The sequence below is a fragment of the Molothrus ater genome, chromosome 2, assembly GCF_012460135.2.
Source record: "Molothrus ater isolate BHLD 08-10-18 breed brown headed cowbird chromosome 2, BPBGC_Mater_1.1, whole genome shotgun sequence".
In the NCBI taxonomy this organism is placed as follows: domain Eukaryota; kingdom Metazoa; phylum Chordata; class Aves; order Passeriformes; family Icteridae; genus Molothrus; species Molothrus ater.
In genome coordinates this window covers 84,842,855-84,866,091 of record NC_050479.2, presented here as the reverse complement: position 1 = coordinate 84,866,091, position 23,237 = coordinate 84,842,855, and positions in this window count along the sequence as shown.

The window sequence follows — 23,237 nt, the reverse complement described above, 5'->3', positions numbered from 1 at the left end:
GACTGTGTAATGTCAGTAATACCAAGAGATTAAAAAATTAAATCAATATTTCAGTGTTCACCCAATGCATTGTCTTTTCCAATTTTTCTTGTGAACACCAGAAATAGATTCTGACCTCAGCCAAATCTTGGTGCTGTAAATACTATCCTTATTCAAAAGAGAACTAATTTAACTTTTTTTTAATGAATAGCAGTTTATAAATTGGGGCTTCTGAATGCAAACATTTTTCTAAAGCCTCTCTGGGATTACCCTGTGCACTTAATTAGGTAGCATCCTTATGTCTGAATTAATGAGTTAAAAATGTAGAACCCTTACAGATACAGTAATGTCCACTAAAAAGCTCAGAGAATATGAAATGTTAATTCCATTAGTTCTGCTTTATGAGGAGCTCCTGATATCTTGATATCATCCGTTGTAGTCGTGCACTGATTTTAAGAGGTGAGTAATGTCAGAAAGAAACATTTCTTGCTGTTTTCTGGTTAGCAATTAAACACAAGTATAACAGACACAAATATAGCTTAAACAGCTTTAAATTTAAATTTCTAGTCTGAAAGTCAAAAACACAGGCAATGGGAAAATAATGATACTACAGTTACCTGGGGAATTCAGCCAAAGGGGAATCAATTATATTGTAAAGATCATGCTTTTAATCCACCTCTACCTGAGTGCCAGATGGTCAAACCAAAGAATCAACACATTAGGCAGATGGACTTGGTATCTGATTCCCAATTACTAGAGTTGCTTCATGTGGAAGGTTACTTCTACTGATCAGAGAAAATTATTTGTGCCCAGATGGTGACAAAAAATTGCTCACTCTTTCAGTATTAAAGGCTTCCAATTATCTTTCAAAGAAAGGTAGTAGCATTAAAGATTTCATCCAAGGCTCATGGAATGTATCTATTGAGGTTGGTAGGTTTGGATCTAACCTTAAAAGTGGGTGATAAAAACTTAGGGACAAGGAGTTGTTAAGGTATGTAAGCCAGGTGATTAAGCTCTGCTCTATATGGAGCGAGAAAAAGTCCACTGGACATCACACAAGAAACCATGGAATGCAACAAATTACTCTGTGAGACTCTGGCCAAAGCTTGCAGGGATAGATGGATTCTGTGGATGTTTAAGGAAGAGTCTGATCAGACACAGCCAAAACCCACAAATACACAAGGGGACTTAGGAGCTTTTTGAGGAGCAGAGCCTTGTCAGGGCTACAGACAAAGTACACACAGAAGCAGCAGCAGGAAGACTGGTTAGGGCTGAGATTACATGAGCAACTATAGCAGAAATACACTATTTGAGTTCAGATTTGACAGAACTGGGGCCAATAGAGGAAACAATTGTGTGCAGATTGTTTATTTGTGAAGAGACAAAAGCGGTGAAAGAACCAGCATGCTAAAATAGAAAAGCAGTAGAATAAGAAGTGGGAACAACCTTGAAGCCTGACCAGCTGGAGAGGAAAGCACAGGACAAGGCCATCAATACTACTGAAGTCCATGTGACATTACACTGCTTCTGTTTCTGCAGGTGTTGTTAAAGGTATGGTTCCCTGTTTGTGCTGGTCTGTTCACATTCAGTGTGTGAGTGGGATTGCACATTCATCCCTGCTCATGGATGGACCTCCAAATGAAAAAAACAGCAGCCTTATATCCAGCAGTCTAGGAAAGAAGAAATCCTCAGGTCTCAAGGACTAGCAGGTGTCTTTTCCTTTTAACAAAAAGTGTCAAAAGTATTTAAAATAATCCTAGTAGATACTGTAGGACAATAGACCTGAAAACAATAGAACTCCATGAAAAGCAATAAAGCTCCATTAAACCTTGTTCAGGCTGCTATAGACAACACTGCATTAGCTGCCAGCTGTACATAGCTATTTAGTCAAAGTCTCTATTTCAGTGACAATTCACCATCAAAGGGATAAATGGAAGCATTGTTTGATGGATTCAACAAGTTGGCTCTGTAGATATCTGTGCACCCAGAGGTTAGAGGCAGGCATTGTTCTGACTGGAGCTCATGCCTTCCCAAAGCTGACATACTTGAACTGGGTTCCAAGTTCCCTCCCCCCATCTCATGTGCTCATAACATTTGCATTAACTTGCAGCCTAGAGATGAGAGACTGTTAATCTTGATACCCAGATATAAATAAATAAATGAATAAATATCATATATACATAACATTTATATGCATATGTGTAAACTCACTATGTATTCTTTTTGGGCCAAACCAAAATGCACACTTTCTTACCAAGTAATGTGTATTTCCTTTGGAAATAACATTCAAGCCAGTAAAAGACTTTTGTTTTAACTGAAAGTTTTACTATCCATTTTAGCATTTTTCCTCCATTTCAAATGCTATCAGTATTTTGAAATTATTAATTTCCAAAATAGAATTCTAGCTGAGAGACAAAGAAACTGGAATTATAGCAGACATCAGTATTTGGAATTTTTAAATGTTTTTCTCTTCAAGTTTTTAATAGAATAGAATCAGAGAACCTTATAGGTTGGAAAATACCTCCAAGAACATTGAGTCCAACCATTATCAATTCCCTCAAACTTTGAATCTTGTGAATAGTCTAAGTACCTTAAAAATTATCACTCCCCACTCCCAAATCTCTCTCTAACCTCAAAAACCCCATTTCCTCTACCACCTGTTTATCTGCCATTATCTGCTGAGCAACAAGAATGGAAACTTCTATGGAGTGCAGATTATTTTACATTAGGCAGATGCACAATACACTGCACATCATGTTTTGGGTGTTTTTATAAATAGCAATGAAATTTTACTCCCCAGCCCAACTGCTAAACTTGGTCCAGTTGTAATTAAAGACAGCATTCTGTTGTTAAAACAGATCAGCTTTCCAAACTACACTGGCTTCATGGACTGATATGTCTGTTCAATGACCAAGTTTAGACAGGCAGGAACTTCTGTTCCTCCTTGTCCTAAGGGACTGCTTTAGTTTCATACAAATATGACCTTTGAAAGAAAAGGATAAAAAACACTTTTTGCCAGAAAAGGCTGGTGAAAGCCATTTCCCCAGCATAAATAAAGGGAAAAGACCAAGATATTTAGTTCTTTTGAGGAACAGTTTGCATCTGTTTCAGGTGCATCTGCCAGGAGAGATAATTTTAAATGCAAGCACTTTGCAACTTTGACAGTGATATTGGCTATTAAATACTGTAACACAAACAGTAAAATTGCTTGGAAAATCTGAAGGGAAATTGCAATGATCAAGAATGGAAGAAAAGTTATTTTTTATTGCAAATGTGTATTTTCTGTGGCTAAATATCATCTTGAAATTCTTAGCTCAGTAGCCAGTGCCCATTTGTTTGTATTAAAAATGAGGTAATAAAGAATTAAATAGTAATGATAACATTATTGTTCTTTAAATTTAAACTCCTTCATTAGAAATAATGAAGACTTTTCTTACACAGATTAGCTGTCTGGGCAGGCACTGAGGGTACAGGGCAATGCTAAAGCTGCATGACAGGGATGGCATTGCTTTGCAGATTTACTGCACTGCGGGATAAGCAGATAGAGCAGAAATGCAAACGGCTGTGTAGGTGAGCAGGTGAGACGTGACATTGACCAGACACTTTAAAGATACTTTACAAAAAGAGACAGGATTGGTATGACCTTCTCCTGACTCTCATGTTATTTATTCTGTAATGACGGGTTAATGATTCTCTATAGCAACCACCCCAGATTGGTTCAGGAATATCCGTGGCTCCCAAGAGACTCACTTGAAACAACCCCTCGCTTTATGTAATCATTCATCTTATCTCAGAGCAGTGTAAGACTATAAGGTAGGCTATAGAATAAATATGATAGGAACTTTATTGCTTATATCTTAATTCCTAGGAAAACCTGACTTCTTGGTGTACTGAAGAAGCAGCGCTAGGCAGGTAAAGGAGACCAAGAGCTGACAAGCAAAGGACAGGAGGCAGAGAGAAAAAAAGGTGTGTGGCAAATGGAGATATTTATAGTGGCTTTATGGCCTCCTGCTTCAGGGGGTAATTTTCTCTTTGGGTCTGGAAAGTGTCTTTGATGAGTCCCAGAGTCAGCCAGGACTTAAAGCTGAGCCTGTCAACACCTCCTTCTTAAACAGAGGGCCCCAAAAGCCCCAAAGGGGCTTGACAAATCTAGACCTAACTTTTATAAGAATATCAAGGTGATCATCAAACTTTGTAAAACAGAGAAGCCACAGAACTTGTTTAGTAAAATGGAAATTAATTTGAAACAAAACACCCCTCTGTTGATCTGTTCCATAGGGAGATGCCTTTCTTCCCAACTTTCCTCTACAAGCTCTGGGTTAAGAGCCTTCTTGTCCTCTTCATCTTTCTGCCCCTGGTTCTGTGTTTGCCCCAGTGGCTCCCAGTGCATGCAGAAGCCCATTTCTCTTCCGGTTTGCCCCATCCAGCTCTGCTGCTTTTCTGGAAGAAATAACTTTCCACCAGTCTGGAATGCAGCCTCCTCATCTCCTGCTTGTCAACCACATTCAGTGAAAGGACTTAACAGACATTGAACATTGATCCCAGGATCCTCTGTACCTCTTATTGGGCTGCAGGGAATTCCCAGCAGGGTTCTGGGCAAAGGATGCCTCCCATCCATCATATGGATGTTCTCCACAAGAAAGACAAGACACAAGGAGCCCTGACACCCATAGGTGAGGGGCTGGAGTCCAGCTGCGATGTGCTGCACAGCTGACTTGTCACCCAAGGCCTATATGCCCCCAAATCCTGCCCTTCTCTCCATGATTAAGTAATATGAATACAGCATTTCCTTTCCCTGTATTTGGTCATTAGGGCTACCTAGCTGATTACAGTTGAACAGGAAGAGTTTTGGCCTCTGGATTTTATTTTCTTGGTAATTTTCATGGCTTTTTTCTGTGCATTAACACATTTTGAAAAATTGTTGTTGCAGAACATGTCCAGAGGTGTGACCATCTCTATTTATTTTAATTTCTCAGTTTCTAAAGCAGGAAGGACTTCTCTAGCTGTATACCTCCATACTTAGATTAGGCCAGTGATTTGTAGAGAAGAAGCTGTATATATAAACCTCAATTTATTTTAGATGGCATTAATTAAAAATGAAAGTGCTTTGGAAGTATTAAGTGCAAATAATTTACAAGACCACATGCACATAAAATCAAAAAGATTAGAAATCTTTCTTAATGTGTCTTATATTGTCTCATGTACTGGAACAAAAGGAAAATTTTGAAATTTTAGTTTTCTAGACTAAGGTATTTGGCAGTACTGACTCTCCTACACCAAGAAATCTCTCACCTCAGGAGCAATGCCTATTAGCTTTGAATCATGAGAGGCAGTTTGGTTGTTTGTCCAAATTTGAATACTATTAAGATAATTCTAAAAGATTTTCACCCTTTCCCATGAAAAAACCAAAAACCATGTATATATATATATGGGCATATTTAAACCATTCTCTGCTTTGAATATGCCCTAGCCAGAAGAAATTGCTAAATTAGTTGTTATTAGGGTAGATTTTTCCATCCATTGCAGGCCACAAAATGTAAACTACTGCACTTCTTATGGTCATCCATATGTTGCTTGGGACAAATATGATCCAAATACAGTGCACTGCATGTGGGGTCAGAAGGATAACTTTATTTTCCTCATCTCTATCTGAAGTCCAAAGCATGTGATAAAACTTGCAATTTTGTGCTTATAATACTTATAAGCACAAAATTCTCTGATTTGACCTTTTTTATTAAAGGAATCACTGAAGATACTCTGAAAGCCTATATATCCATGGGCACAGAATATAAATAAGTGCACGAAAAATCTCAGAATCATTGTATATGAACAATCAACCATAAGACAAGAATAAAAGTAAGAGTGAAATTTATATGACAACCTGGACTACAAGTTGCTTGTATGATGGTACAAGATCCTTATCATATTTTCTTTTTTTAATTTCAAGTCTTTCCTCAAAGGAAAAGACACCAGCAATAACACACAGTTTAATGTCACATGGAGAAACTCCATAAGAATAATTAGAAAGACATAATTTCTTTTCATATTCATGGGGTGTGCTCCAAGCTCTGAAACAGCTTCGAGGCAGACAGAGGGGATGTAGCTGCCCAGCCTTCATGGATTGTATATAAATATTGAGATTATCACCTCTTAGAGTTTCTTCTCGCCACCCAGTGTGAATTTATGCTTCTCATCATTCAGTTCATAAATTTTATTGTTGATAAGGATGCTGTTACAGCACTGGATTGGAAAGAGGGGAAAGAATTCAATTGCCTAAATACTGAAGTGGTGCTTTAGACATGCCAGGTTATTCAAAACATTCCCATGGAGTGGGTAGATATGACCGGGCAACTTCTGGAATAGCAATTCAAAACCTAATGGGATTTCCCAGGGAATCTGGTACAATACTAGACAACTTAGCTCAAGAAACAGAAGCCTATCCTGAAGGACATGGGTGAGAAAGATGCAAAATGATTTATCAGGCATGCCTCAAATGCTGCATCATTTTGGCCAGCTGCAAAACTCTCTTTAGCACCAGAAGTAACTTAACAAAGTTTTTTGGAATGTATTTGACACCAAAAAATATAAGATTTATTTTTCCTTTTATTGTCAATAATGACATATGGAAAGTAAAAGCTGAAATATATTCTTTATGCAAGGGGACAGTGTCTGCCAGTAGGTAAGCCAGTATATTTAAGAATTAATTTTTCCTCTGAAGGACATCAAAAGTGACAATATTACCAAACAAAATGCTGCAGGCAATACCAACAGTGAAGTTCTATGAAATTCATATTTAGCTTCATCAAAGTTTACTCAAAAAAAAAAAAAAAGATTGGATATTGGAGGCTAAATCACACATTTCTTCTTAGAGTGAAGACTCTTTCAAAGAAAGTACTGGGGAACTTCATTTATTTTTGAGTTCATGCATTTCGGACAAAGTTCTTGCCTTTCTTTTCTTTCAATTAAATGGACTCATTTTCGTCACTCCACATTCTCTCCATCCTTTCAATGTGTCCTAGCAATACATCCCAGTAAGTCCAGAAAAAATATCCCCCCAAGCAAATATTTTTCTTAGAAACATGATAGAGAATAAAGTAGGGAGACATCAGTGCTTCATTGCTATTAAACCCCAAATCTATGAAAATTGATTAAAAGGCTGATTACAACTTTTCTGAAATTGGTAGCAACTATGCAGTTTGCCTGGTATATCCACACCATCTGTGGACAATAAGCACAACAATAAGCCATTAATTGATAGATTGCTGGTAGTCACATTAAAGAATTTGCTGTTGTTTTAAAGAGGATTTTTATAAAATTGTCCTCTGTGAATATATAAATCCAAGTAAAATTAAATGTTTTTTACAGAAAACTCATCTTCATTTTGCAACTTGATTAATTATAGTTTCGTAATGGGCCAACATAGAATAGCAACTTTTCACTTTTTTTAATACACAGAATGTCAAAATAATCAACTGCAGCAAAGGTGCAGTTGACCTGTATATGTACAGAAAATCCATTTATAGAATTATAGAATGGTTTGGGCTGGAAGTGACCTTAGGAATCCTCTAGTTTCAACCACCTTGCCAAGGACATGGACACCTTCCACTAGATCTGGTTCCTCGGAGACCTATTCAACATGGCCTTGAACACTTCCAAGGATGTGACAGCCACATCTTCTCTGGACAACCTCTTCCGGTGCCTCAGCACCCTCACAAAGAATTTCTTGCTAGTATCTAATCTAAACCCACCCTCCTTCAGTTTGAAGCCATTCCCCTGTGTCCTGGTTATTATATGCCCTTATAACATATGACATGCTTGTTATGTCAGACATGGGATTTTTCCACTTTTCCCAGGTGCGAAATATGATCCTTTGTAAGAATAATCTATAGATATAATCTACAGATTTAACACATACTATTTTTAGAGACTTATGTCTGTACCTTACACGGGCTATGTAGCCAATAGTGCAAAGTGGAACCACAAGCTACTGCATCATATTTTAATTTGTGGGCAGAACAGTGGCATGTGTGGGTTAGCACATAATGTCATCAGCAGTGTGGAGGTAGTTTTGATACAGAGCGATGAAGAATTAAATAATAATGGCAAATGATTTCATTTTAGTCTGTACTTAGTAACAGCTCGCCTGCGCTAAGCAAACTTTGAATAGGTGACCCTGAAGCATGAGACTTACATCTGTCCTAAATCCATCCTGATCAGAAATTGGAGACATTTCCTTGCTTCAATTTTTGTTCCCATTGCAGAATTGCTAAATGTCCATCCGTAACTTTTCCACAGTATAAACTCACCTAATTACTGCTGAATAAGAAATCGCTACCCTTGGAGGTCAATGAGGTGTTTTACACACCACAATTGCAGGGTGCTCAGTTCTATAGGAAGATAGAAAGCATTGTAAAAAATATATAAAATTTTACTTCAGTTATAGTTAACAATTTGTTTTGAGTGTTTGAAGATGAAAGGCTGAGACTGGTGTCATCAGTATCTGTCTGTGGTGTGTCTGCCACCTTTGCTGGTCACTGAAGATAATTTTTTTCTCACTGGAGAGACATATTTCTTTGCTGTGATTCATCTGACCTTTTTTGGATGTGTGTGATGAGTTCAATTGCATTCTTGGAGTGTCCATGTTCTGTGAAATGAATCCAGTGTCACTAGGCAGGGGCATATACCTGCACTCTTGAGTGTCTACCTCAAATGTGAATTCCTCCCTCTACAATACCTTCATTTGCTGGCCCTGTTCCTTAATACACTAGGGGTCTCGAGTATCCCAACTGACCTGAGACTAGTCCAATAACAGCTAGATTTGTCTGCTGATAAAGAGGACCAGGTCTTCTCTTATTTCCTTTTCATCGTCTTTTATTGTCACATTTGCATGCTTGTTTTTTCCGCTCTATTTTATTTCCCCTGGTTTTTTCAGAGGTGAGAACTGGCCCTCCTACTCTTTTCAGCTGAAATTTAGTAAATGATTTTCTGGGTTTTATGAAACTTCACTTTCCTAGGAGTAAAGTTCTGGATTCAAAGTGGGAAGATGTGGGTGTGCATCCTCCGAGCTTTCTTTTGCCTGAGGGGTATTTCAGCACAGTGGAAGGAGATGTGTCCTTTCCACTTGGTTCTGCAGTTAAAATATCAGAACCAAAAGAATAGCAGAAGTGTGGAGGCAGTGATTCTTGAATACTGCAATGTATCTAGGTACAGATCTTAGAATTGGTGCTGAGATCTCATCTAAATGGTCAGAACTCTTCACTTAAGTGGTTCCAGGAATGCTAGAGATGACTTTAAAAAGATTGAGTTTTGTCTTCTAAAGAATTTTATTCTGATTTATTTAAGCTTAAAAAGGCTTAAAAATGACCATACTTTCTTTTTAATTGACAGTCTCTTGCTATATAAATTTTTAACAAAAGAAACTAAACAAACAAACAAACAAATGCACTTTATTTTATGGGGTTACAGCCTCAAATTAGAAAATTTTTGTTGAGAACTGGAATTTTTCTGTATTTAGATTTTTCATCCCAAAACAGCTTTTGGAATTTTTCTCTTTACATGCAGACTGGAATTTTCAATGGAAACATCTCTGATTGCCTCTATTCTTAATATTTTGGAGCATGGCTTTTGATGTGTCCAAAGAGATCTGTCACTTCTAAAATGCTTGGGACTCATGTCTACAGCGAAAAATCATGAAAACTTCTCCAAATTACATGACTATATGACTGTAAAGTGACTTAAGTAAGCTAATTCATATACACATTGATTTCCTAATAATATGTATTTACATTACTTCATTAAACCATTAAAAATTAATTTGGAATTAATTTCCTGCAATCTCCCATGCAAAAAAATTCTTACAGAAAGAGATGATTACTTTTCTTTGGGTTGGCATGTAACTAATCTATCTGCCTAGATATTTAGCATGCAGTCACTCATGACAGATTAAAAATCTTGAAAGGGTACATGAACAAAAACAGTAAAGATATCAGTTTTTTCTGCCTGTGCTCTGCACAAAAATACTTTCCTGGTGCTTGCCACATTTCAGTAAATACCGGCTAAGCCTATGGTGAGGAAACATGGCCATGGACACCGCTGCACATGCTATAAGATGCAAAGTCTGTAAAGTGTAAGGGTTCAAGAATGACAGGATGTGGCACTTGGTGCTGTGATTTAGTTGACATGGTGATGTTTGGACAAAGGTTGGACTCCATGACCTTGGAGGACTTTTCCAAACTTAATGATCCCATAAATCTAAAGGTCATTTAGAGGAACTGGCACAAGGTCTGTTCTACACTAAGTTTAGGGTGAGGATGGTGAGGGTCTGGCACGGGCTGCCTGAAGAAGCTGTGAATACCCCATTTCTGGAAGTGTTCAAGGCCAGGCTGGATGGGGCTTTGAGCAACCTGGTCTAGTGGAAGGTCTCCCTGCCCATGGCAGGGAGCTGGAATTAGATGATCTTAAACGTCCCTTCCAACACAAACCATTCTACAATTCCATGATTCTATGAACTGAGTATAACTCACGGAAAACCCCTGGCCCTGCTGATCTATCCTTTTTCCGGTGACCACTTCTTTGCCCAACAGGAGGTGACAGTGGAAACAGCATTGCTTTCCTGTTGCACCTGAGAAGGTATAATTATAATTTTAATTTCCTTTAGCTCCCCAGAAGAAACATATCCCAAAGGAAGGCAGGGCACCACTGCCCTCTTCCTCTGGAAAGTTGTGCCTCACAAACTGTGCCAACAACTCAGCATTTTTAAAAGGTGGTGGTGCAAACAGTATTTTGACTCCTCATCTTGTGTTTTCTGAATGGAAGATGATTGCATTGTGCATGGATCCTTTTGCAGTGACTTTTTTCTTTCTGCTGATAGGAGAAGCAGTCCTAGGTGCTTCTGAGGATAAGTAGCAAACACCAGCTTCCTAATCCTGTGTCATAGTTTTTCAGGCAAAGAGTACAATTTTGTCATAATAGGTAATTTAGTTTTCTCATGGCCAAGAGGAATGAATGCAACAATGGATTGTTTTTCTAGGATTGCCTCTGCAAAGGTTTCTCTAAGTACTGCTTTGCAGCAGCCCTGAGCAGACCAATGTATAGCGTCATCAGAAACATCTGTTGATTTTCGAGTTTGGTGGTTTTGTTACCAGCAACTGGAGCAAGTGCAAGTGCATATGGCAGTGTGCCAACACCAGTAAATATCAAGTCAGGCTAACTGGTGAGTAGGGTGAAGTGGTCATAAGCTGGTGGGGTGTATGTGTAACTGGGGGTGTGACAGCTGAGTGCAGTTTGTCCAGAGAAGCTGTAGGTGCCTCATCTCTGCAGGTGTTCAAGGCTGGGTTGGATGGGCCTTTGAGCAACTTGGTCAAGTGGAACATATCCCTTAACCAAGGGATACCCTGACATGGGGGTTGGAACTAGATAAAGGTTCCTTCCAACCCAAGCCATCCCATGATTCCATGATTCTACAATTCCATGACATGACTGCTGTAGGGACTGGGGGTACAGGCCAAATGCTGCAGAGACTGTAGTGTTTGGGAGTTGACCGAGTTAACAGTGTGCATGTGTGTGTCTCTAGAGGGGGAAAGTGGGAAACTGGTGTTCCAGTGTCAGCTACTGGGCAGACAGAGTCCCCTTACTGAATGGATCCACATTATGTATCTACATAAAGGTTTTTTTCCAACTAGTGGGCTTTCCACTTGCCAGAGAACAGAATGAGGACATTGCTGCTGTTTGTGTTCATGTAAACACTGAATTTGCCAGAATGTGCTGTTTCATGTGACCAGGCATGTGCCTACAGGGAGCACGTGCCCAGACTTGCTCCTAATTGGACCTGGGGACATGGGGGTCCAGCTCCTCACCTTAGCTGGCCTATCAGTTTCAGCAACCCCTGAATGCTTGCACGTAAATTTGGGTGAAACTACCCATCCATAGTGAACATTCCAGATGCTTCTCTCTTGTGTTGGATAGGTGAGGTGATTCTCAAAGGCAGAATGAGTCCCTTGTATTTCAATGACATTGACTGAAGCAATAATGAATAATTCTAAAGATGCCTCTACTTCCTATTAGTTGTGTGCTCACAAGGAGCAGAGCAGAGAAGGAATGTTAAACATTTTTCAAGCTTTCAGAAACTGGCTTGAGCATCACATCCTGTTCTCCTTGGCTTGCTATCCATTTGCAACATATCTGAATTTTTTTTGCCCTTCATTGATTCTGATGGGTCCAAATTCCCTCAGCTCTGTTCTTTTCATATATCCTACAAAGGACCTTTCTCATTCTGGATTGTCTCAGATCTACAGCTCAGTGTCCTATCTCCTTCATTCTGCTCCCAGACATGTAAAAGACATTTTTGGGATCCCTACCAGACAGACTCTTTTCCTGACAGAGGCCTTCCAAAATCTTCTATAAAGCTGTACTTTCTTGCAGGTCCTTTACCACTGAACCTGCTGAAAAAGAAAAAAACCCTCAAGAAATTGGCCATTGCTTATCAGGCTGACCAAGAAAGAAAATGTTTCCTTCTGTTGTCCTGTCTCTTCACATGAGGCTGTTTTCTCTTGCCTTACATTTTACATACAAGCTCTGAGAGACAGAGATTGTCATTTTAATCTTTATTTTTCAGTGCTTAGCACAACAGCTCATGACGAGGGCTCTAGGCATTACAGTATATATAAACAGCAGCAACAAAATAAATATGATGGCAATTCCCAAGCCATGGCTTGAAAAAAACTACCTGGTCACTTCACTTTTCTGGGCCTTTATTCATTCAAGGTCAAGGAGGTGAAAGAGCAGAGCTTTCTCAGTAAAATCTCTCAACCTTTCCTAACCCAAGTAATGTCTGCAAGTTCTTTTTATTGTTCCTTGTCACATTACAGTTCCGCACAGTTAAAAAATATTGTAGAAGCTACAGTTATTATAGTTATTAACATTTTATGGCCTTTTTATTCATACCTTAAGCTGCTCAAAATGAAGTGGTGCATTTTAAGAGAGCAGCATGTATTTAATTGATTTCACTGTAAAAAGGTTGTCCTACTTCAGTGGTCTCCAGTCTTTTTCCTTAGGGTTTGCTTCTATTAATGATGACAATATCAATTTTATGTCTTTAAGAGAAGTGACACAAAACACAATTTTCTTACTGTGCTATCTATCTTGGTTTAAACATCCATGCCTCTTTCATAATCAAACACCATGGAAAGATTTGCAGTATTCTGAGCTACCTGTTCATGCACATATCCATGTCTGCTTTGGAGTACAGTGTCATGGATTCATTGGCAGTATAATTGTTCTTGAGTTATGCACCTTTGCCATGGTGTAAGTATCCTTGGAGAGCTATCAGGAAGTTGCTGATGTCCAACAAGAGAAGTTTATATTACCTAACTTTTAAATGCCTATAGAGTAGATACTTGCATTGACAGTTATTTCTTTAGGGTCTGCTTCCAACTGCTGAAGAGAAACAAGGCTGCTGACTTGAATAACCTTAGGAATATATGGGACCTTAATTAAGATCAACCTCCTTCTAGACATGCCCTCTTTTCTTCTTTGAGTTTGTGGGAATCCTAAAGTAAAATAGAATCCTACATCGGTCTTGTGTAGTGACAGCATCTTTGTATGGTAAATTTCTCTGTGTCAAGACCCAAAATCTAAATATTTATCAAACATTTCCCTTTAATGTTGTCCATTTTCACTACAAAGGGACAGGGACTACTACCTTATTCTAAGTGCTTATACAGATGCAATCTCAGAAGTCTTAATTCACCACCAGGGATGGTAATCACTGGAACATAAAACTAAACCATTTTGGTCACTCAGAAGTACTGAGTAGCAGCTTCCTTTTCTGTTCTGACTGAAAGAACTTCAGACACCTACATTTGGACAATGTAAGCTTATATTTCTATGTGATCAGGAAGGTCAAAACCAAAGAGAATGAAAAAAACCATAGGCAATTGAATTACAGAGCAGTGATAAAGTCAAAGTAGTATATGTTCACTTTATGTTTCCCAGACTGCATGAGTCACAACAATTTTGATACTTCAGTGTACTGGCAGAGATTGATGGAATAGGAAATGGCTACTCATGCATTCATTTTCATAAAAGGGGGCAATGAGAAAGGAAAGAAGTACAAATGTAAACCCTTTTTTTTCTATATCACATACCCATACACCTGGCACATTTCTGCTCTCTTGGCAGCTTCTGCTGTGGACAAAGTCAGAAGTTGAATGTGGCATGGCTGATGCCAAACACCTGGAGACCAACAGAGAGCTTGTACTGTGACTTATGCAACACAGGTAGCGTGTCAGGACAGTGTCTAGAAGATCATGTAACATCTGCCTGTATGTTCCCATTGATCTAAACCCCCCGAATATACCCAAAGATTTAAAATACATGAATATATGGCATGGATGTCATTATGGTTTAGTCATGGACTTGGCAGTACTGGATCAATGCTTGTCCTCAATGATCTTAAAAATCTTTTCCAATCTAATCAATTCTATCATTCTGTGATTCTAAATGCAGTATTTTCACAGTCTATAACATACTGTATCATTCATACAGCTTTATTTTTTCAGGAAAACTCAAGTAATTTAAGACTACCACTAGTTCTCCTTCTCTTAAAAGAAAAGAAATTTTAAACTCTGACTGAAGTTTTAGATATTTTCCTTGTTCTTCTTCAAGGGTACTGCATAAGCACATGTAGGTCAAAGAGAGAGCTGCTAGGAAGAAAAGTGTCTGCCAAATATTTTTGAGCAATGTATTAACATTATTCAAATTCCTTTTAAAGAGCAGTCCTTCCCCCCACAGTTTCTTCTTGACAGGTGTCAGTTGATGAAGAGATGAGTGCGGGGGTGGGTGTTCTTATCTAAAAGGATTTTAAATAATGTTACTGACATTACTTGAATCAAAATTGCTGCCTAAGTAATGTTACAAGGAGTTTTGTCTTTTAAAGGGTATTCAATTATGTTACATTTCTCAGTAGCCCTACCTTTCATACTCACTTCTCCCCTCTATGTGGGACACACGGATTTGCATTTTCCTGGGTTATCAGATGCCATAGTGGCACATGATGGGTCATTGTTATTAAATTGGACATTTCACAAACTCTGTTCTATAGAGAGACCAGTGGGCTTCAAGGGTCTGAAATACTGGCTTGGTTTGCTGCACACCTGTGACAGTTCAGCAACTCTGTGGCTGTGGAGAGATCAGGGTCTAGAAACATTTTGTATGAGTGATTTGGTTTGCACTTTAAGATGCCCTTTAAGAAGAGCTGAGGAATAGCAGAGGATTCCTGTCAGAGAATTTTAAGTGAACTTAATATAACCATATTTATGCTCTGTGCCTTTTCTCACCCTGCATTTCTTTCTGATCTATAATTAATTTAAAAAAAAAGGGGAAAAAAAAGGAAAAAAAAAGGAAGTGATTTTCAGCCTCCCTGAGTGGCCCTTTTTGAAGTAAAACTAATAGCTTAGTTTTACCTTAAATTTAATTTAAGGTAAAAAATTTATCCTTAAATTTACCCTAAAATTAGGAACTAGAAACCTGTGATGTTTCTATTGAATTTAATTGTGGATATCTTTTAAGATGTCAGCCAAGAGACTGCCATAGTTTTATTACAGAGTGGCAGATGACATGTTTGAGAAAATTCTATATCTTAGTAACTGTTCAAAACTAGATGCTGTTGTTGATAAATGCAAGAATTGTATTCTACTAAATTCTTTACAAGGAATATAATGTGAAATGGAAAAAGTAAGAATAAGATTATTTTGAAATCTATATCTGATTCTGCTGGAATAGATCATCACAGAAAAATTTAGGTCTTGTTGCCATAGTGTCTATAAACTGATGCAGCAATGTTAATATTAGGCATGCTTGGGGGAAGACCTCAAGATTAAAATGTTTTTCCTAATAAGGGTTTTTAAAAGTTGAAACGCTGTGGAACTGGAAGCAATTTTCAGAAATTATTCATGTCCTGTATATAGAAGGGGGAAAAAAAGCATTTTATAGTTCCTAATGGAAAGGGTATAGAGTTTGCTAGACAATCAATATAACTGTGATGGCTCATGACTGAAAGCAGTTGTTTGCTGAATATTTGAGAGATGCTGGTACAAGTATACATAACTTAAAAAACCCAAAACAAAAGTTAAATAAAATTAGTCTTCAATAATAAAAAATCAGAGAAACACTGAAAATGTAAGATGCTAAAAAAACCCCAAACCCAAAACCCAAGTCCCATCTTTGTATAACTTGGATCACTTTAGTAAATTTTCTAGATCAGTGGAAGAATTCTTCAGCCCCTAAAGAAAGTATTTTATTCACTGTGTATTTCTTTGTTCTATATGGAATTCATCTGTAAGGAAAACAATCTCTTAGTACATTTTCTTTTCCATAAGCTGAATTTATTAGAGGTTTAGAGATGCTGTTCAATGTTATTAGCAATATGTTGACTGACTGCTTAAACAGATCAAAAATTATTTTCGCATTTTTTGTGTGATTTAGAGATTTGATTTTTAATACATATGCAAATATTTATCATATAAATGTGGCAGAAAAAAGGTTCCTAGATCTGCTGTGATTTTCTATTAGACAAACAACCACCTAGGCATGTAAATATGCAATGTATGGCCAAGGAAGGGAGGTAATGAACATAGCAAAAAGTAAAATCTGGAAATTTGTGTTTGAAAGAAGCAGACCTGGTGCCTCTTTTTCTTCTTTTCTCCACAAAGGTCCATAAAGGATAAGTTTTTCTACGTGTCTGAGAAAGCTGAGATGACCCCAGTTTGTTCTAAAATGTAGAATCATTTTGGATGACTTAACTTCACCTTTTCATCCTCAATAATGACTATTTATCTAGTGTAATATCTTTGTGAGGTTCTCTTCAGATATGATGAAAAAAACATGACCTCTGTCTCAGTCAAGAATAACTAGAAACAAAGGAAAGTAGGTGGGGAAAAAGGTTTATAACAAGTAAAGGTAATTGGCTGGCAATTGCACATAAATTTCAGAACATCAGCTTAGCATCAGGACAGAGAGGAAAAGGGGAGTAGTTTAAGTTAAGTGCTGAAAAAGGCATTTGAAAGTGAGGAAAGTAAACCCCAGCTCAACAGACAAAAGTGCACTACAAAACTGTATGTGAAAAAAATTGGAAGACTTGGGTTTGTGAGTTTCTAATAATCTGCACATCTTAGTAGGCCCTAAAATTGTCAGAAAACTAGGATAAAAGGAGGGACTTCAGATTCCTAGGTCCTTTCCTTATATTTTTCTCCACCCCACTGCTTATGTTTACATGTCTTTGCTTGATATGTAGTGCCTGGAAATGCAAAAGATGGACAGCAAGACAGTGTCTAAGCTGTGAGTCTGTGATAATTCATATGTTTATGATCCCAGCAGATGCCAAAGAATACAAGGAAAGAAAATGTTCTTCTGAAGGCTGTCACAAACAAGGGACGCATATGAATCTCTCCTCTATGCTGTCTTCCTTCAGACAACATTGCTAGCAAGAGATTGGCAGATGAGCATATCGATAGTTTGGCTTCCATTCAGTGTAAATTTGGAAGAAAGGTTTAGGGATGCATTACAGAGAGAAATCTCTTTGGTCACTCCAGTTCTTTGTACACCCTAACTCACAGAACCTTTTTTCAGAACATAAGCTACCTTTTGAAATTGGTTCTGAAGAAATTTCTCCCTTACTCTTCCAGGTCTAGATTTTTTTCTAGTATTTTTTGTGGTTTTTTTTTTTTTACATAGTTGCTAATTCAGCCACAGTTATGTCCAGTTTAAGACAAATTTAACTTGTGGTTCTAGTTCTTCCCTGATATTTTCCCATCCAGTGTACATATAAAGAGGGTTTACAAACTGATCTCACTTTAATAGAAGTTTCTCATTTTCTAGACATTTCAAATAGACCTCTTGTACATCAGACTTTGCACATGCTCCTGCTCAAGTTTATATTTTTAGGTCATGCCTTTGAAGACTTTTTCTGTATGACCAACACTTTGTTACCATTGAAACACATACTTTCCTATAAGCATCATATTATTCATCCTATTTTCTTGCTCTTCCAGCACCTAAGAATCTTTTCCTCACTTTTCCACAGAAGACTGCAGTTATGGTGACATGTGCATTTTTCACCTTATGTTGCACTGCTGTTTTTCATTGCATATATTGCTGAATGGAAGAAAATGTAGTCTCAGCTAGGTACTGACCTCCCCCATGTATCAAGATGAGCCATAAACTTATCTGTTGCTCCCCTGGCTGTCGGTGAACTCTGCTCTTCAAAGCAATTCATATATAAGGTTTAAAATACCTTAGAGATTTCCTTTCTGGGTGCCTCAGCAACTACTAGAATATTTTCTAACTATTTAAGCATAAGTCATACAGCAGGCAGGAGAAAAAAAATCCCTTTCACTGGAGATGAACAGGTTGACTGCACTTCCAGGAAACATCAGCACTGGATTGAGCTACTTCATGACTGACTGAATCAAGAAGTTTCCTGTCTTGATTAAAATCTTCCATAATAAACAGAATGGGATTTGTGACTATTATCTCCCCATAAAAGTTATCTTATCTGGAATATAACTTTGCCCATCAATTAGCTGCTAAACACTCATATATAATGATGGCAGCCCACAACAAAGACAACAGAAGTACAGTATAGGCTCTACTCACTTGAATGCCAATCAAAAAGTTTTTGCTTTTCAGATCAGTGCATTTTCTTTTAAGCAGGAAGAACATGAATATTATGGTGGTCCATGACATTTGCAGGGATGTCCAAAATGAATATTTTTTAAAATCAAAATAGAGTTTCTCTGGAGTCCAGCTGGTGTTTATTAAGCTCTTCCGTTAAAAAAATTGCTAGGACCTTTTCTTGTGTTTACAAGATGAAAATGAATGAAGATGCATAGCCAAGCAGGAAGCAAAGGAAAAAAGGAATTAAGATATTCTCTGTTTTAAAATAAATGTTTTTTTGGAAGATTTTTTCCCTTTTTTATTGAACCAAGATATTCTCTGTAAACTGAGGTCTTGCGGGGTGATATCTAGAGGGAGTTTCAGGGAATTTTTGACAAAGAGCTGTGTATTTTCTTTGATTATACTGAACAAAAGATGGAAAAGTAAATAACTGATCAGTAGTGATCATGTGGAGCTCACCGCCACAAAACAGCCTGGCCAAGCATGTAGCACGATTCCCAAGGACATGTCCTGTGCTGCAACATGCAGTGGTGGGAGTCAACTAGTGTGCACAGTTGTTTGCAAGAATGCGGCCTACAACACAACAAAAAAATTGAAAGATAAGGGCATCAGGTTTTTTTCCTACCTAGCAGTGCAGGGACAGCAAGGAGAGACCCACAGCCAGTGTGTGCATGTCTCAGTGCACACAGGTAGGAATTAAGGGACTGCAGGTACTGATGTGGGTACCCACAGTGGTACGGCCGGCATATCTCCAACAGGGATGTTGTGAAAACGGGGAAAACAGCTCTGAGAAGAGGGCTGTGTTCTTCTGACTACAGTGTCCTGGGAGAAATTTTGTGAACTCAACCCAAGTAAGTTGGTGGAGTCACCATCCATGCAGGGGTATAAAAGACAGGTAGATGCGGTGCTTAGGGACAAGGTTAAAGGGCAGACTTGGCAGTGCTTGGTTAATGGTTTAATTTGTTAATCTTAAATGTTTCAGCCCAAGCAATTCTATCATTCTGTGATTCTATAACTCTGTCTGCATACCCATGCATGTGGGTGTGATTAAAACTTTTGGGGAATAGTTATGGGAGGATGTCTCAAAAAGCACAGGTGTTGGTTAGCATTTTGCAAGCATCAGATGTTGTGGTTTACTTGTGTTATAGCTGAATTGATCCTGACTGTATAGCTCACTGATTGTGAGATAATGATGTGTCATTAATGAATTGACATACCTCTTTCATAATGATTTGATTTTAACCACATGAATTGAGCAAGGTTTTCTTTCCCTGCAACACATGGGAAAGGAGGCATTGGTTTTAAGGCACAATAAATGAATTAATCTTGGGTCAAAAATCAAATCTAAAGAGAACGTGCAGTCGTGGGGGGGGAAGAACAAAAAAAATTTAAATTCTTACTTGTAGTTATTGCACTAATTTTCAAAGTGGTACCTTATGACTGGATGCTTTCAGACCATTTCAGCTAAACAAAAACAGAAAGCCTGTCAGAAATGGCTTTCCCAGGACATTTCTAGGTCATCATCATACAGAAAACTAGTGGTTTCAAAGGACTCAGGTAAATGTCTGCACTTTTTTCTTGGTAAATCACCCTGGCCTCCTAGCTGGAGAAATTTAGACCAGATTTCGGCTCAATACTCCATTTCATGATTTCAAGTCTGTCTCCAGTTGAACTTCAGAAGCATATACTGATGGAAGGATGATAAGTACAGATCAACAAAAAGATAAACACTGATAAAGTTAAATATGAACAGAAGCTTCTATGATGATGCTTTTCTGCAGATAAACAAAGTAAATTAAGGTGTCAAGCTGTGAGATATCTACCAAATAGGCTACCCAGTAAGTACCAGAACTAAAAGTATAGCCAGAGGTGGTGGAAAAAAATACACAGAAGTTTAAAAATATATAAATAGAAAGACAGAGAGTAAAAGAAGTTGAGAATTCAGAAGTACACCAGAACACCCACTGAGTTTGTTTTGAACTAATCCCATCCATTTCTATTTTATTTTATTATTTTTTTCTGAAAACTATAACCACAGAATCTTTCTTGGTGGCCTTTATGCCTCTTTTAGCCACTCAAAAAAAACAAAACACCAAAAACATAATCAAAGAATTACAGCACAGCACCACCTATGGTTGATAAAACTCCTCAGAACAACAGTGTTGAGACATAAGTACTCAGGAGAAAATGGACTTTTACTCAAAAATATTAAAGAGCTGAAGTAGCAGTAATGGGAGGGGTGTCTATTGTTAGGGCTACACCCAGGAATAAAACTACACAAAAAGTGTAGCCAAGTGATGCTTATCTAAAGTAAAGGAGGAGGAAAATATTCCACTGACACCGGGAAAGAGTGAACACAATACTAATATGAGCAGTCTAATAGCTACAACAGATGAGTCAGGATATCACCACATTTCATCACATTGCACCTTAAAAAATATCAACTTCAGTAAGCCTTGCCACATCTAGCGGTAAGCGGTGATACTCTATATTTTTGGAGGTTTCTGTCAAACCTTTAACTTCTTAGAAGAAATACTTTTATTATGTAGTAAGTTCAAAAAATGGTAAAACCAAAGCGCTATTTTGCCTAACTGAAAAATGAAATTAAAAAAGCAACAGTTACTGAAACATGCAGATAAAATTCTTGGCCAACTCCTTCCTAAGTGAAACACTTTTTCTGCTTTTTTCTTTTCTCCTTAGCCTTTTCATCCCTGTCTTTAAGAGGATGTATACATGACATGCCTGATACTCCTGTCATAGTTGTTTGTTTTAAAAAAGACCTAATTCTGCTGCTGCACAAAGAGTTATTTTTTGTTCACTGAATTACACCTGCTTTGCTTCAGTGTGAATGAAGGGAGTTTTAAACAGCTTCTGAGGATGCTACAGAGGCAATAACAAAACTGCAAGAGGGTATACATCAGACAGACAGATGAGATGTCAATCCAAAATTCTGGCAGAAGAGGTTGCCATGGAATTACAGATACTTTGTAGATGTGAAAAATGTTATTTTGATGTCTCTTGAATTGGATAAGGAAAAATTTGTCAGTAAGTTTGGAACTTACCTCATCAAGGTTTCTAAAGCTAGGTGTGATTCAGAAGACTGAGAGACCCTTGCAGTCTGAAAACTCATGAGGGGAAGAGGAGGGGCAGGCACTGATCTCTTCTCTGTGATGACCAGTGTCAGGACCTGAGAGAATGGCCTAAAGTTGTTTCAGGAGAGGTTTAGGCTGGATATTTAAAAAAGGTTCTCCACCCAGAGGGTGGTTGGGCTCTGGAACAGGCTCCCAGGAAAGAGGTCACAGCACCAATCCTGACGGAGTGTTTGGACAATATTCTTGGGCACAAGCCACTGTGATCTTTGGGGATGGTGCCTGTGCAGGGCTGGGTGTTGGACTTGATGATGATCCCGATAGGCCCCTTCCAAGTCAGGATATCATGTGTGACTCTGTGTTTGACTCTGATTCAGGTTCTGCCTATGGCTAGTAGGAAAACAGAGACATCCTCAAAAGGTCTGGTCATGTTCATTATCGTGAGTATTCAGGTTGGAAATAGCTTCCCTCTGCTAAATACATATAGAAGGAACCTCATCTTGGCCTAAAAATCTAATTTTTTGTTGTATGAATTCAAGTAAAATGAATTTCAAATTTCACCTTATTTTAGGAGGGTATTATTTGGCCTTGTTCTTGATCTCTGAAGGCTAGAATACAGTCATATAGGTCTCAGATAATCCATCTGAGGAGAATCAACTCATTAGTGATCAGGTGGAAACTCCAAGTTTAAACAACCTAAGTGAAAAGCAACAGCATCTCAAGATTGATATAGGATTGTAAGAAACTGAACCTCCACCCTGCAAGATGTGGCAGGATTTGGGTAAAATTTTCTGTGACACCATTTTGGATATTTCCCTTGAAGAGAATGCATACATTACTCATGATCAGACACTCAACAGTATAATGGCAAACTAAAAATCCCCTTCAGTTTGGGGCCATATTTAATAACATGCCCCAACATCAAATTTCTTTTTAGCCAATTGGTTTCAATGTAGCTCATCTAAGAGGAAAATGAAATTTGTTGCAGAAGTAGCTGTTCAGGTGTGTGTAACCTCTGAGCATGATTGCTGTAGTTTAGCTGTAGGGAAAAATATTTTACTACTTTTGATCATATCAAAAAGAAAGAAAAATCCAGGGAAGGTGACAGCCTTGTTCATCAAATGAAGGCACACAATCTTCAAGTCAGTGAATGATGCCAAGTAATGGCATGCACAAGATCATTTCAGTGACACAGAGAGAAGAGGAAGAATAATTCTTTTGTTAATTACAACAATTAAATTCTGATGGATAGAACATTTAATGGTACAAAATAATTACAGAAGGATTGCCTAACTTAGTTATTTGACTACTCAAAAATTTGAGAGAGAAGCTTTTCTACTCTGCAGGATGCACTGTTCTATTTCAAGTGCTGGTAAGGAAGATGAACAAGCAGGTGATTGGATTATCTTAAAGTCCTTGATAAAAAAGGAACCTGAATCTGGTCCTCATGGGTATCTAAAAAACCCATGAGAGGTGCCTTTTCAGTTTCTCAGTCAC